This window comes from Ranitomeya imitator, chromosome 4 (assembly GCF_032444005.1).
Source record: "Ranitomeya imitator isolate aRanImi1 chromosome 4, aRanImi1.pri, whole genome shotgun sequence".
Lineage (NCBI taxonomy): Eukaryota > Metazoa > Chordata > Amphibia > Anura > Dendrobatidae > Ranitomeya > Ranitomeya imitator.
This window is the reverse complement of record NC_091285.1, coordinates 543,287,948-543,305,142: the sequence shown is the minus strand read 5'-3', so window position 1 is coordinate 543,305,142 and position 17,195 is coordinate 543,287,948.

The window sequence follows — 17,195 nt, the reverse complement described above, 5'->3', positions numbered from 1 at the left end:
TCTGCTCGGGCTTAGCCCTGCTGTTCTCGTGCCAGTGGGTTGCTTTTGCCCTTGCCAGTCCCGAAGAGGCCCTGGACACATATCTCTATGGATTTTATTTCGGATCTCCCCGTCTCTCAAAAAATGTCGGTCATTTGGGTTGTTTGTGATCGCTTTTCTAAGATGGTCCATTTGGTACCCTTGTCTAAATTACCTTCCTCCTCTGATTTGGTGCCATTGTTCTTCCAGCATGTGGTTCGTTTACATGGCATTCCGGAGAACATCGTTTCTGACAGAGGTTCCCAGTTTGTTTTGAGGTTTTGGCGAGCCTTTTGTGCTAGGATGGGCATTGATTTGTCTTTTTCCTCGGCTTTCCATCCTCAGACAAATGGCCAGACTGAACGAACCAATCAGACCTTGGAAACATATCTGAGATGTTTTGTTTCTGCCGATAAGGATGATTGGGTGTCCTTTTTGCCTTTGGCTGAGTTCGCCCTTAATAATCGGGCCAGCTCGGCTACTTTGGTTTTGCAGTTTTTCTGCAATTCTGGTTTCTATCCTCGTTTCTCTTCAGGGCAGGTTGAGTCTTCTGACTGTCCTGGTGTGGATACTGTGGTGGATAGGTTGCAGCAGATTTGGACTCATGTGGTGGACAATTTGACATTGTCTCAGGAGAAGCCTCAACGTTTCACTAACCGCAGGCGCTGTGTGGGTCCCCGACTTCGTGTTGGGGATTTGGTTTGGTTGTCATCTTGTTATATTCCTATGAAAGTTTCCTCTCCTAAGTTTAAGCCTCGTTTCATTGGTCCATACAGGATTTCTGAGGTTCTTAATCCTGTGTCTTTTCGTTTGACCCTTCCAGCCTCTTTTTCCATCCATAACGTATTCCATAGGTCATTGTTGCAGAGATACGTGGCACCTGTGGTTCCATCCGTTGATCCTCCTGCCCCGGTTTTGGTTGAGGGCGAGTTGGAGTATATAGTGGAGAAGATTTTGGATTCTCGTATTTCGAGACGGAAACTTCAGTACCTGGTTAAGTGGAAGGGTTATGGTCAGGAAGATAATTCCTGGGTCTTTGCCTCTGATGTCCATGCTGCCGATCTGGTTAGTGCCTTTCATTTGGCTCATCCTGGTCGGCCTGGGGGCTCTGGTGAGGGTTCGGTGACCCCTCCTCAAGGGGGGGTACTGTTGTGAATTCTGTGGTCAAGCTCCCTCCTGTGGTCATGAATGGTACTTCGGCTGGTTCTGTCAATGAGCTTCCGCTGGTGGATGTGAGTGGGGCTGCGGCTTCTGAGTTTCCTTCCTCAGGTGACGAGGTTAAGTCGTTAGGTGCTGCTCTATTTAACTCCACCTAGTTCTTTGTTCCTGGCCTCCAGTCAATGTTCCAGTATTGGTCTTGCTTTCTCCTGGATCGTTCTTGTGGCCTGTCTGCCCTGCATAAGCTAAGTTCTGCTTGTGTTACTTTTGTTTGCTATATTTTCTGTCCAGCTTGCTATATTGCTTTTTCTTGCTTGCTGGAAGCTCTGAGACGCAGAGGGAGCACCTCCGTACCGTTAGTCGGTGCGGAGGGTCTTTTTGCCCCTCTGCGTGGTTGTTTGTAGGTTTTTGTGCCGACCGCAAAGCTATCTTTCCTATCCTCGGTCTATTCAGTAAGTCGGGCCTCACTTTGCTAAAATCTATTTCATCTCTGTGTTTGTATTTTCATCTTAACTCACAGTCATTATATGTGGGGGGCTGCCTTTTCCTTTGGGGAATTTCTCTGAGGCAAGGTAGGCTTATTTTTCTATCTTCAGGGCTAGCTAGTTTCTCAGGCTGTGCCGAGTTGCATAGGGAGCGTTAGGCGCAATCCACGGCTACCTCTAGTGTGGTATGATAGGATTAGGGATTGCGGTCAGCAGAGTTCCCACGTCTCAGAGCTCGTCCTATGTTAGTAACTATCAGGTCACTTTGTGTGCTCTTAACCACTAGGTCCATTGTGGTTCTGAATCACCTGTTCATAACAAATGGCCACCTCACTGTAATCCCCACACTGTATTATGGCCCCCTCACTGTAATCTCCACACTGTATGATGGCCCGCTAGATAGCCTCCATATAGTATAATGCACCAGATCATCCTAAATATAGTATGATGCACTCCCCATAAGCCTACTCTATATTGTATAATGCACCCCCATAGACAGACTCTGTAGCACAAGGCAGCACCCATAGGCAGACTCTGTAGTATAAGGCAGCACCTCATAGGCAGACCCTGTAGTAAAAGACAGCACCCAATAGGCAGACTCTGAAGTAAAAGAGAGCACCCCCATAGGCAGACTCTATAGCACAAGGCAGCAACCATAGGCAGACTCTGTAGTATAAGGCAGCACCCCATAGGCAGGCCCTGTAGTAAAAGACAGCACCCAATAGGCAGACTCTGAAGTAAAAGAGAGCACCCCCATAGGCAGACTCTATAGCACAAGGCAGCACCCATAGGCAGACGCTATAGTACAAGGCAGCACACATAGGCAGACCCTGTAGTATAAGCCAGCACCCCCATAGGCAGACCCTGTAGTATAATGCAGCACCCCATAAGCAGACCTTGTAGTATAAGGTAGTACCCCATAGGCAGACCGTGCAGTATAAGGCAGCACCCCCATAGGCAGACCCTGTAGTATAAGGCAGCACCCCCATAAGTAGAAACAGCTTTCCTTGTGATGATGGGCGGGGAGCCCACTGTTGGCACCAGGCCCCTCTGCCTGCTCAGGAACCCCATAGCGGAAGAGTAGGGAGATTAATTCTCCCTGTTCTGTGTGCCAATACAGTTACAATAGCGTAGCTCCAAGTGGGACCCATCACAGCACCGAGCCCGGGGCAATGGCCCTCTCTGCCCCCGGTAGCTAGGCTACTGCTCCAACAGAAATTCAGAAAATTCTGCGCTCCCAAATCCAAATGTCCCCTCCCTTCTGAGCCCCACGATGTACCTAAATGACATTTAGTGCCCACATGTTTGGCATTTCTGAAGTGATGAGAGCCTGCCTTACTTATGAGTGCACATCTTCATATGCACAAGATGGGCATAATATACTGTGACAGCAACATACTTGGCACTAAAATGTACTGGTCATGGTAGCATTTTGGTCACTACAGCAATAGTTTGCACTTTTCACTCGGCAACCTTCATTGCTGCTAGAAAACACCCATGGAGTAAAAATTAGGACTACACCTGTAGATAATTATCCAAAGGTGTAAAATTTCAAAAATGAGGTCACTTCAGGGGGAATTCTGCTCTTCTATCAATTAGTGGCTCTGTTTTTGGAGTCTGTAAACTATTGGAAAATCTGCACTCCAGGATTACTTATTTTTTTCTTCACTGTCTAATGGTATAAAATTCTTTGACGCACCCGTGGTGTCAATAATATGATTCACTGCACTGCAATGAATTCAATGAGAAGTGTATTTTGTCAAATGGGGTCACTTATGGGGCTTCTGCTGTTCTGTCAACTCAGGGGCTCTACCAGTGGGTCATGGCACTTGCAAACCATAACAGTAAAATCTGTACTGTAGTATGGCACTCTTTCCCTTCTGAGCCTTGTACTGTGCCTAAAAAATATTTCAAGATTGCATGTTGGGTTTGGCACACTCAGGAAAAAATGGACCTCCATTTGTTGTAAAAAAAAAAAAATCCTACTAACCCTTATCAAAATTAAAAACTTGGGGCAGAAACATTTTAGTAGTAGAAATATAATTGTTCTTTCTTTACCTCTCAATGGTAAAAAACTCCAATATTGCACCTCTTCCCTGCTGAGCTTTGCACTGTGCCTCAAAAGTAGTATTCTCTCACCCATGGGCTATCAGCATACTCAGGAGAAATTGCGCTACAAATTGTATGGTGCAATTTCTCTTGTTACACTAATGAAAATACAACATTTGGGGATAAAATAACCTTTTTTGGGGAAAAATGGGATTTAATTATTTTCACAGCTCAACATTATAAACTTCTGTGAAACACCTGGGGGTTCAAGGTGCTCAACACTCATCTATGTATACATTTCTTGACGGGTCTAGTTTCCAAAATGTGGTCACTTGTGAGGGGTATCCACTGTTTAGACATATCAGGGGCTCTCCAAACAGGACATGTCATCCACTAATGATTCCAGGAAATTTTTCATCCAAATAATTTAATTCAAATAATGCTGCTTCCCTTCCAAGCCTTGCCGTGCATTCAAACAGTAGTTTTCTCCCACATATGGGGTATTTATTGTTCAGGAGAATTTGCTCAAAAAATTGTCAATTTTTTTTTAAAGAAAATAAAAAAAATTGGTGTCTAAAGTAATTCTTTTGTGAAAAAAGTTAAATGTTCATTTTTTTCCACATTCCAAAAATACCTGTGAAGCACCTGAAAGGTTAATAAACTTCTTGAATGTGGTTTTAAGCACGTTGAGGGGTGCAGTTTTTAGAATGGTGTCAATTTTGGGTATTTTCTATCATATAAACCCCTCAAAGTCACTTCAAATGAGAGGTGGTCCCTGAAAGAAATAGTTTTGTAAATTTTGTTGGAAAAAGGAGAAATCGCTGGTAAACTTTTAACCCTTATGACTTTCTAACCAAAAAAATTGTTTCAAAAGTTGTACTGATGTAAAGTAGAAATGTGAAAAATGTTATTTATTGACTATTTTGTGTATCATATTTCTCTGATTTAAGGGCATAAGAATTCAAAGTTTGAAAACTGCAAAATTTTCCAAATTTTCCCTAAATTTCCATTTTTTCACAGCTAAACACAAGTTATATTGGAGACATTTTACCACTATGATAAAGTACCATATGTCATGAAAAAAATTCACAGAATCAGTGGGAACCATTGAAGTGCTCCAGAGTTATTACCTCATAAAATGGCACTGGTCAGAATTGTAAAAATTGGCCTGGTCGTTAACCTGCAAACCAACTTTGGGGTAAAGTTGTTAATCCCCTAGTTTTAGATCACTTTCAAACAGTAGTGACATTTTAGCCCAATATTTGCCAGTTTTTTTTTAAATTTTTTATCAAAGGGAACCTGTCATCTGAATTTGGCGGGTCCTTTTTTGGGTCATATGGGCGGTGTTTTCGGGTCTTTTATTAACCCGTTTTTTTCCCGCTGGCCGCACGCTGGTCGCAAAATTGACTTGCTGTTGATTCGCTTTCCTCCCTAGTTAACGCGTGCGCAAAGCAATCTTGCCTTGCGCACACGCAGTATGCTTTGCCCAAATGCGGGCAAAGCCGAAAACCATTAGTGCGCATGCGCCGGCGCACTATGTCCCGGAAAACAGCAAAATACTTCAAGATTACAAATAGATTAATAAGAAAAAAGCACAACATTTAAGGAATACTACAGTAGGACCATTTGTAAGAAAATGCCTAATTTGATTTCCTTAGCTTCTCTTTAGGAGGCATCACACCTACCACCCCTTGAACAAATGTCCTACCGTAGTATTCTTTAAATGTTGTGCTTTTTTCTTATTAATCTACTTGTAATTTTGCCTGAAGAAGGAGCCACTGTGCACTGAAAGTTTGCAAACATATTATTTTCTGGTTAGCCAATAAAGGTATCACTCCTAGAATACTTTTGTCATCATTGGGCTGAAAAGTATTCACATTGGTCAACCTTATTGAGAATTTCACAAGAAAAAAAATGGTGTGCTTGGTTTTAACAGAACTTTATGCTTTCATGAGTTATTTACAAGTTTATGACCACTTATAAAATGTGTTCAAAGTGCTGCCCATTGTGTTGGATTGTCAGTGCAACACTCTTCTCCCACTCTTGACACATTGCTAGCAACACCGCAGAAGAAATGCTAGCACAGGCTTCCAGTGTCCGTTGTTTCAGATGCTGCACATCTCGTATCTTCACAACATAGACAATTTCCTTCAGATGACTCCAAAGATAAAAGTGTAAGTGGGGTCAGATCAGAAGACCTTGGTGGCCATTCAACTGGCCATTGGCGATCAATCTACTTTCCACGAATCTGTTCATATAGGAATTCTCAGACCTGACACCCATAATGTGGTGGTGCACAATCTTGCTGGAGAACTCAGGGAACATGCCATAAAGAGGGCAACACATCATCACGTAGCAATTTCAGATATCCAGTGGCATTGAGGTTTCCATTGATGAAGAATGGACCCACTATCTTTGAACCCCATATACCACACCATACCATCAATTTTTGTGTTCCAACAGTCTTGGAGGGATCTATCCACTGTGGGTTAGTGTCAGACTAATAGCGGTGGTTTTGTTTGTTAACTTCACCATTCACAAAAAAGTTTGCCTCATCACTGAACATAATGTTCTGTGTAAACTGAGGGTCCTGTTCCAATTTTTGTTTTGCTCATTCTGCAAATTCAGTGCTTCGATCTGGGTCATCGTTGTTCAGATTCTGCAGCAGCAGCTGGATTTTGTAAGGGTGTCATTTGTGAGTAGCTAGTATCCACGGAAGGGATGGTCGACTTATGCCACACTCCAGTTTGGGCTCTTGCTAAATGAAGCTAGGACAGTCATTGATGTTTCTTCGTCAGTGACAGTTTTCTTGCGTCCACATTTTGGCAAATCCAACACTGAACCTGTTTCACAAAAATAGGCAGTTTGCTAACTGTAGCATGGGAGATGGGTCGTCTCATAGGGTGTCTTGCATTGAAATCTGCTGCAATGACCCAGGTACTGAATTCACCAGACATCAACACAATTTCTTTCCGCTCCTCACGTTTTAACCTCTGCGACATGTCAATGGCTGTAAACAAATAGAAACTTGTAAATAACTCATGAAATCATAACATTATGTTAAAACCAAGGACACCATTGTTTTTCTTGTGAAATTCTCAGTAAGTTTGATGTGTCACAAGAACCTCTTCCCATTGGAAAAAATAAAGTTGGATCCAAAATGGCTTACGTCAAAATAGCCGTCATGGTCACCACCCATCTTGAAAAGTTTTCCCCCTTCCATATACTAATGTGCCACGAACAGGAAGTTGATATCACCAACCATTCCCATTTTATTTAGGTGTATCCATATAAATGGTCCGCCCTGTATATCCACCAAAATCTAATAAGAGGGAGTTCTATTTATGGAACTTCCACTATTTTAGATAATGAGGGTCTTCTGCTCTCCTATTTATATCTCCCGAAAAAAGGAGTCAAAATGACCATACACTGAGTTCAACTATCCCCATAGCTTATAAGAGCTACAGAAATAGCGGAGTGCTGCACATGATAGCAAAGTGGGCTATATATTTCCCCCCCTGGCTGCAGGTTGTGCACCCCTGGCTTATGTCCTAGACCACAAAAATGTTTAGCCACAGGTACAGTACAGACCAAAAGTTTGGACACACCTTCTCATTTAAAGATTTATCTGTTTTTTCATGACTATGAAAATTGTAAATTCACACTGAAGGCATCAAAACTATGAATTAACACATGTGGAATTATATACTTAACAAAAAAATGTGACAAGAATCTGCATAAAAAATCATATTTAAGATAGTTGCAAGTAAATTTTCTGTATGAGATAGCCAAGATGATTGTCTATAAAATGATGGTAGCCTCACGGTCAAAGCAGTAGTGGATGGTGAGATATAGAGCCTGAAAGTTAAAAGTTCAAAACATTGTTACCCTTTTGCTTGTTAGTATATTTCCTGCAGATCTCCCACTGCTTGCGTTCTGTAAATGATACATGAGCAGTGATGAATTTCTAACTGTGAAGAGACATTCAGTGTAATACACATCTGTATTCAGAACAACTTAACGCTGAGATCAGTTCTTTCCAAAACATGATCACAAAGAGTGTCATGTGCTATAGATAGATGCAGACGCAGAAAACAGTTGTGAGTAGCAACATGATCAAAACCACCTAACAACACACCTCACCCAAGAGAAGCACTCCCATTGATCACATTAGGGGTGAATTAACTAAATGTTTGACCAAATATACCAAGATCATTTTCAAGTTGATAATCTTGTGAGTTCCCCGAATGATGGTGTAAATATCAAAATGGCCCTTGGCAGAAAAAAAGGTTCCCTACCTCTGCCATTAAGACTAGTGTTGAGCCACCTCCCTAGTGTTCGGGATCGGTTCAGTTCATCGAACAGGGATGTGTTCGCCGAACTGTTCGTCGAACGTTCGACGAACACCGTCGAACCCCATTGAAACTAATGGCAGGCAAACACATATAAACACATGGAAAACACAGAGAAACACCTTAAAAGGTGTCCAAAAGCTGACAAACTGCTCAGAAGACACAACAAACACATGGAAAAGTCACAACTAGTGTTGAGCATTCCGATACCGCAAGTATCGGGTATCGGCCGATATTTGCGGTATCGGAATTCCGATACCGAATTCCGATACTTCCCGCGTATCGGATACCGGAATCGGAAGTTCCCAGAATTCAAACTGAACGCAGCAGCCAATGAGGAATGATTGGAAGTGTGGGCACATCCTGTTTAGCATGGTGGGCATGTAAGTACTGGCAAGGCTTGGATTGGCTGCTGAAATGATGTCACTCTGCACTATAAAAAATGCTGCCGCCATTTTGCGCTCTCTCTGCTGTGATTTCAGTTAGGGACAGGACGCTGTGTTCTAACTGAGGGCCAGTCGAGCTAGCTAATTGCTTTATTTTCCTTTCCAAAGGCTAATTTAGCAAAACGCTGTGTGTTCTTCACTGTTCACCTTGCTCTTGCCTTGCAGCGCTGTTTTAACAGCGTTCTGCAAGGTCTCTGTGTGTGTGTGTGTGTGCAGCTCACTCTGTAGTCTGTGTGCAGCCATATACCCGGTTGTATTCAGCTCAGGGGGGGTTCACACTGCCTCACACAGTTGTCCTTTTTTGCTCTTAGTGCAGCCTGCTGCACATTTTTTCTCAAATTTCCTATTAGTGTTTTTCCACCAGTCTCCAGCTCTATTGTGGAAAAACACTACATAGGATAACCTAGAGGGGGGTTTTTGGGCCTTGCAACGCCGTTTACGGCTGTCTGCACGATCTCCGTGTGAGCCCAGCTCGCCCTGTAGTCTGTGTGCAGCCATAGCCGGTTGGATTCAGCTCAGGGTTCGTTACTGGCTCATACCTTGAGAAAAATTTTACTTTTTTTCAAATAGTGCAGCCTGTTTAAAATTTGAAAAAAAAAAATTCCTATTAGTGTCTTTCCACTCGTATCCAGCTAAATAGTGGAAAAACACTATATAGGATAACCTAGAGGAGGGTTTTTTGGCCTTGCAGTGCCGTTTACGGCTGTCTGCACGTTCTCCGTGTGAGCCCAGCTCACCCTGTAGTCTGTGTGCAGCCATAGCCGGTTGGATTCAGCTCAGGGTGCGTTACTGCCTCATACCTTGAAAAACAATTTCCTTTTTTTCAAATAGTGCAGCCAGTTTAAAATTTGAAAAAAAAAATTCCTATTAGTGTCTTTCCACTCGTATCCAGCTAAATAGTGGAAAAACACTATATAGGATAACCTAGAGGAGGGTTTTTTGGCCTTGCAGTGCCGTTTACGGCTGTCTGCACGGTCTCCGTGTGAGCCCAGCTCGCCCTGTAGTCTGTGTGCAGCCATAGCCGGTTGGATTCAGCTCAAGGTTCGTTACTGGCTCATACCTAGAGAAAAATTTTACTTTTTTTCAAATAGTGCAGCCTGTTTAAAATTTGAAAAACAAAAATTCCTATTAGTGTCTTTCCACTCGTATCCAGCTAAATAGTGGAAAAACACTATATAGGATAACCTAGAGGAGGGTTTTTTGGCCTTGCAGCGCCATTTACGGCTGTCTGCACGGTCTCTGTGTGAGCGCAGCTCGCCCTGTAGTCTGTGTGCAGCCATAGCCGGTTGGATTCAGCTCAGGGTGCGTTACTGCCTCATACCTTGAAAAACAATTTCCTTTTTTTAAAATAGTGCAGCCAGTTTAAAATTTGAAAAAAAAAATTCCTATTAGTATCTTTCCACTCGTATCCAGCTAAATAGTGGAAAAACACTATATAGGATAACCTAGAGGAGGTTTTTTTGGCCTTGCAGCGCCGTTTACGGCTGTCTGCACGGTCTCCGTGTGAGCCCAGCTCACCCTGTAGTCTGTGTGCAGCCATAGCCGGTTGGATTCAGCTCAGGGTTCGTTACTGCCTCATACCTTGAGAAAAATTTTACTTTTTTTCAAATAGTGCAGCCTGTTTAAAATTTGAAAAAAAAAATTCCTATTAGTGTCTTTCCACTCGTATCCAGCTAAATAGTGGAAAAACACTATATAGGATAACCTAGAGGAGGGTTTGTTGGCCTTGCAGCGCCGTTTACGGCTGTCTGCACGGTCTCTGTGTGAGCGCAGCTCGCCCTGTAGTCTGTGTGCAGCCATAGCCGGTTGGATTCAGCTCAGGGTGCGTTACTGCCTCATACCTTGAAAAACAATTTCCTTTTTTTCAAATAGTGCAGCCAGTTCAAAATTTGAAAAAAAAAATTCCTATTAGTGTCTTTCCACTCGTATCCAGCTAAATAGTGGAAAAACACTATATAGGATAACCGAGAGGAGGGTTTTTTGGCCTTGCAGCGCCGTTTACGGCTGTCTACACGGTCTCCGTGTGATTTAAACTAGCTCTGTAGCCCGATCTGCACCAAAAAAAAGTTAAGTTCACCAAACACAACTTAACACTTGTGTAGGCCACATTTGAAAAATAATAAAGTTTAGTCCACAATTTACAACATTAGTGTTTCTTACACCTGTTAGGAGGAGCATTTCAGGAATAAGCACACTAAGGCCTTAGTACTTTTCTGCTTATCTTTATCTGTCAACCAAGATGAAGAGGGCAGGGAGTAAGGCACGTGGGCGTGGGCGCGGAGCAGGGAGAGGATCAGGGAGAGGACGTGGTGATTCTGTGCCTGCTGCGGGCGCCGGTGACTCGTCGTCACTCAGTTTCAGCAGGGAACAGTCCTTCATGCGCAGCTTTGTCGGAGAGCGCCGTGCACCGCTGCTACGTGAAGACCAAATTGAAGCCGTTGTCGGGTGGATGGCAGCTAACGCCTCGGCATCGACTTCAGTTAGTGCCACATCCTCTCAGGCACAGAGCACTGGAGAGCAGCCATCTGTCTCTTCACCACCTGCCAAATTGGCCAGGCAGTCAGAGAGCCCAGGACAGGAGCCGTCTCTACTTCTGTTCTCTGAATCTCTTGGCTTGGAAACAGCTAAACACAAGTTATATTGGAGACATTTTACCACTATGATAAAGTACCATATGTCATGAAAAAAATTCACAGAATCAGTGGGAACCATTGAAGTGCTCCAGAGTTATTACCTCATAAAATGGCACTGGTCAGAATTGTAAAAATTGGCCTGGTCGTTAACCTGCAAACCAACTTTGGGGTAAAGTTGTTAATCCCCTAGTTTTAGATCACTTTCAAACAGTAGTGACATTTTAGCCCAATATTTGCCAGTTTTTTTTAAAATTTTTTATCAAAGGGAACCTGTCATCTGAATTTGGCGGGTCCTTTTTTGGGTCATATGGGCGGTGTTTTCGGGTCTTTTATTAACCCGTTTTTTTCCCGCTGGCCGCACGCTGGTCGCAAAATTGACTTGCTGTTGATTCGCTTTCCTCCCTAGTTAACGCGTGCGCAAAGCAATCTTGCCTTGCCCACACGCAGTATGCTTTGCCCAAATGCGGGCAAAGCCGAAAACCATTAGTGCGCATGCGCCGGCGCACTATGTCCCGGAAAACAGCAAAATACTTCAAGATTACAAATAGATTAATAAGAAAAAAGCACAACATTTAAGGAATACTACAGTAGGACCATTTGTAAGAAAATGCCTAATTTGATTTCCTTAGCTTCTCTTTAGGAGGCATCACACCTACCACCCCTTGAACAAATGTCCTACCGTAGTATTCTTTAAATGTTGTGCTTTTTTCTTATTAATCTACTTGTAATTTTGCCTGAAGAAGGAGCCACTGTGCACTGAAAGTTTGCAAACATATTATTTTCTGGTTAGCCAATAAAGGTGTCACTCCTAGAATACTTTTGTCATCATTGGGCTGAAAAGTATTCACATTGGTCAACCTTATTGAGAATTTCACAAGAAAAAAAATGGTGTGCTTGGTTTTAACAGAACTTTATGCTTTCATGAGTTATTTACAAGTTTATGACCACTTATAAAATGTGTTCAAAGTGCTGCCCATTGTGTTGGATTGTCAGTGCAACACTCTTCTCCCACTCTTGACACATTGCTAGCAACACCGCAGAAGAAATGCTAGCACAGGCTTCCAGTGTCCGTTGTTTCAGATGCTGCACATCTCGTATCTTCACAACATAGACAATTTCCTTCAGATGACTCCAAAGATAAAAGTGTAAGTGGGGTCAGATCAGAAGACCTTGGTGGCCATTCAACTGGCCATTGGCGATCAATCTACTTTCCACGAATCTGTTCATATAGGAATTCTCAGACCTGACACCCATAATGTGGTGGTGCACAATCTTGCTGGAGAACTCAGGGAACATGCCATAAAGAGGGCAACACATCATCACGTAGCAATTTCAGATATCCAGTGGCATTGAGGTTTCCATTGATGAAGAATGGACCCACTATCTTTGAACCCCATATACCACACCATACCATCAATTTTTGTGTTCCAACAGTCTTGGAGGGATCTATCCACTGTGGGTTAGTGTCAGACTAATAGCGGTGGTTTTGTTTGTTAACTTCACCATTCACAAAAAAGTTTGCCTCATCACTGAACATAATGTTCTGTGTAAACTGAGGGTCCTGTTCCAATTTTTGTTTTGCTCATTCTGCAAATTCAGTGCTTCGATCTGGGTCATCGTTGTTCAGATTCTGCAGCAGCAGCTGGATTTTGTAAGGGTGCCATTTGTGAGTAGCTAGTATCCACGGAAGGGATGGTCGACTTATGCCACACTCCAGTTTGGGCTCTTGCTAAATGAAGCTAGGACAGTCATTGATGTTTCTTCGTCAGTGACAGTTTTCTTGCGTCCACATTTTGGCAAATCCAACACTGAACCTGTTTCACAAAAATAGGCAGTTTGCTAACTGTAGCATGGGAGATGGGTCGTCTCATAGGGTGTCTTGCATTGAAATCTGCTGCAATGACCCAGGTACTGAATTCACCAGACATCAACACAATTTCTTTCCGCTCCTCACGTTTTAACCTCTGCGACATGTCAATGGCTGTAAACAAATAGAAACTTGTAAATAACTCATGAAATCATAACATTATGTTAAAACCAAGGACACCATTGTTTTTCTTGTGAAATTCTCAGTAAGTTTGATGTGTCACAAGAACCTCTTCCCATTGGAAAAAATAAAGTTGGATCCAAAATGGCTTACGTCAAAATAGCCGTCATGGTCACCACCCATCTTGAAAAGTTTTCCCCCTTCCATATACTAATGTGCCACGAACAGGAAGTTGATATCACCAACCATTCCCATTTTATTTAGGTGTATCCATATAAATGGTCCGCCCTGTATATCCACCAAAATCTAATAAGAGGGAGTTCTATTTATGGAACTTCCACTATTTTAGATAATGAGGGTCTTCTGCTCTCCTATTTATATCTCCCGAAAAAAGGAGTCAAAATGACCATACACTGAGTTCAACTATCCCCATAGCTTATAAGAGCTACAGAAATAGCGGAGTGCTGCACATGATAGCAAAGTGGGCTATATATTTCCCCCCCTGGCTGCAGGTTGTGCACCCCTGGCTTATGTCCTAGACCACAAAAATGTTTAGCCACAGGTACAGTACAGACCAAAAGTTTGGACACACCTTCTCATTTAAAGATTTATCTGTTTTTTCATGACTATGAAAATTGTAAATTCACACTGAAGGCATCAAAACTATGAATTAACACATGTGGAATTATATACTTAACAAAAAAATGTGACAAGAATCTGCATAAAAAATCATATTTAAGATAGTTGCAAGTAAATTTTCTGTATGAGATAGCCAAGATGATTGTCTATAAAATGATGGTAGCCTCACGGTCAAAGCAGTAGTGGATGGTGAGATATAGAGCCTGAAAGTTAAAAGTTCAAAACATTGTTACCCTTTTGCTTGTTAGTATATTTCCTGCAGATCTCCCACTGCTTGCGTTCTGTAAATGATACATGAGCAGTGATGAATTTCTAACTGTGAAGAGACATTCAGTGTAATACACATCTGTATTCAGAACAACTTAACGCTGAGATCAGTTCTTTCCAAAACATGATCACAAAGAGTGTCATGTGCTATAGATAGATGCAGACGCAGAAAACAGTTGTGAGTAGCAACATGATCAAAACCACCTAACAACACACCTCACCCAAGAGAAGCACTCCCATTGATCACATTAGGGGTGAATTAACTAAATGTTTGACCAAATATACCAAGATCATTTTCAAGTTGATAATCTTGTGAGTTCCCCGAATGATGGTGTAAATATCAAAATGGCCCTTGGCAGAAAAAAAGGTTCCCTACCTCTGCCATTAAGACTAGTGTTGAGCCACCTCCCTAGTGTTCGGGATCGGTTCAGTTCATCGAACAGGGATGTGTTCGCCGAACTGTTCGTCGAACGTTCGACGAACACCGTCGAACCCCATTGAAACTAATGGCAGGCAAACACATATAAACACATGGAAAACACAGAGAAACACCTTAAAAGGTGTCCAAAAGCTGACAAACTGCTCAGAAGACACAGCAAACACATGGAAAAGTCACAACTAGTGTTGAGCATTCCGATACCGCAAGTATCGGGTATCGGCCGATATTTGCGGTATCGGAATTCCGATACCGAATTCCGATACTTCCCGCGTATCGGATACCGGAATCGGAAGTTCCCAGAATTCAAACTGAACGCAGCAGCCAATGAGGAATGATTGGAAGTGTGGGCACATCCTGTTTAGCATGGTGGGCATGTAAGTACTGGCAAGGCTTGGATTGGCTGCTGAAATGATGTCACTCTGCACTATAAAAAATGCTGCCGCCATTTTGCGCTCTCTCTGCTGTGATTTCAGTTAGGGACAGGACGCTGTGTTCTAACTGAGGGCCAGTCGAGCTAGCTAATTGCTTTATTTTCCTTTCCAAAGGCTAATTTAGCAAAACGCTGTGTGTTCTTCACTGTTCACCTTGCTCTTGCCTTGCAGCGCTGTTTTAACAGCGTTCTGCAAGGTCTCTGTGTGTGTGTGTGTGTGCAGCTCACTCTGTAGTCTGTGTGCAGCCATATACCCGGTTGTATTCAGCTCAGGGGGGGTTCACACTGCCTCACACAGTTGTCCTTTTTTTCTCTTAGTGCAGCCTGCTGCACATTTTTTCTCAAATTTCCTATTAGTGTTTTTCCACCAGTCTCCAGCTCTATTGTGGAAAAACACTACATAGGATAACCTAGAGGGGGGTTTTTGGGCCTTGCAACGCCGTTTACGGCTGTCTGCACGATCTCCGTGTGAGCCCAGCTCGCCCTGTAGTCTGTGTGCAGCCATAGCCGGTTGGATTCAGCTCAGGGTTCGTTACTGGCTCATACCTTGAGAAAAATTTTACTTTTTTTCAAATAGTGCAGCCTGTTTAAAATTTGAAAAAAAAAAATTCCTATTAGTGTCTTTCCACTCGTATCCAGCTAAATAGTGGAAAAACACTATATAGGATAACCTAGAGGAGGGTTTTTTGGCCTTGCAGTGCCGTTTACGGCTGTCTGCACGGTCTCCGTGTGAGCCCAGCTCGCCCTGTAGTCTGTGTGCAGCCATAGCCGGTTGGATTCAGCTCAGGGTGCGTTACTGCCTCATACCTTGAAAAACAATTTCCTTTTTTTCAAATAGTGCAGCCAGTTTAAAATTTGAAAAAAAAAATTCCTATTAGTGTCTTTCCACTCGTATCCAGCTAAATAGTGGAAAAACACTATATAGGATAACCTAGAGGAGGGTTTTTTGGCCTTGCAGTGCCGTTTACGGCTGTCTGCACGGTCTCCGTGTGAGCCCAGCTCGCCCTGTAGTCTGTGTGCAGCCATAGCCGGTTGGATTCAGCTCAGGGTTCGTTACTGGCTCATACCTAGAGAAAAATTTTACTTTTTTTCAAATAGTGCAGCCTGTTTAAAATTTGAAAAACAAAAATTCCTATTAGTGTCTTTCCACTCGTATCCAGCTAAATAGTGGAAAAACACTATATAGGATAACCTAGAGGAGGGTTTTTTGGCCTTGCAGCGCCGTTTACGGCTGTCTGCACGGTCTCTGTGTGAGCGCAGCTCGCCCTGTAGTCTGTGTGCAGCCATAGCCGGTTGGATTCAGCTCAGGGTGCGTTACTGCCTCATACCTTGAAAAACAATTTCCTTTTTTTCAAATAGTGCAGCCAGTTTAAAATTTGAAAAAAAAAATTCCTATTAGTATCTTTCCACTCGTATCCAGCTAAATAGTGGAAAAACACTATATAGGATAACCTAGAGGAGGTTTTTTTGGCCTTGCAGCGCCGTTTACGGCTGTCTGCACGGTCTCCGTGTGAGCCCAGCTCACCCTGTAGTCTGTGTGCAGCCATAGCCGGTTGGATTCAGCTCAGGGTTCGTTACTGCCTCATACCTTGAGAAAAATTTTACTTTTTTTCAAATAGTGCAGCCTGTTTAAAATTTGAAAAAAAAAATTCCTATTAGTGTCTTTCCACTCGTATCCAGCTAAATAGTGGAAAAACACTATATAGGATAACCTAGAGGAGGGTTTGTTGGCCTTGCAGCGCCGTTTACGGCTGTCTGCACGGTCTCTGTGTGAGCGCAGCTCGCCCTGTAGTCTGTGTGCAGCCATAGCCGGTTGGATTCAGCTCAGGGTGCGTTACTGCCTCATACCTTGAAAAACAATTTCCTTTTTTTCAAATAGTGCAGCCAGTTTAAAATTTGAAAAAAAAAATTTCTATTAGTGTCTTTCCACTCGTATCCAGCTAAATAGTGGAAAAACACTATATAGGATAACCGAGAGGAGGGTTTTTTGGCCTTGCAGCGCCGTTTACGGCTGTCTACACGGTATCCGTGTGATTTAAACTAGCTCTGTAGCCCGATCTGCACCAAAAAAAAGTTAAGTTCACCAAACACAACTTAACACTTGTGTAGGCCACATTTGAAAAATAATAAAGTTTAGTCCACAATTTACAACATTAGTGTTTCTTACACCTGTTAGGAGGAGCATTTCAGGAATAAGCACACTAAGGCCTTAGTACTTTTCTGCTTATCTTTATCTGTCAACCAAGATGAAGAGGGCAGGGAGTAAGGCACGTGGGCGTGGGCGCGGAGCAG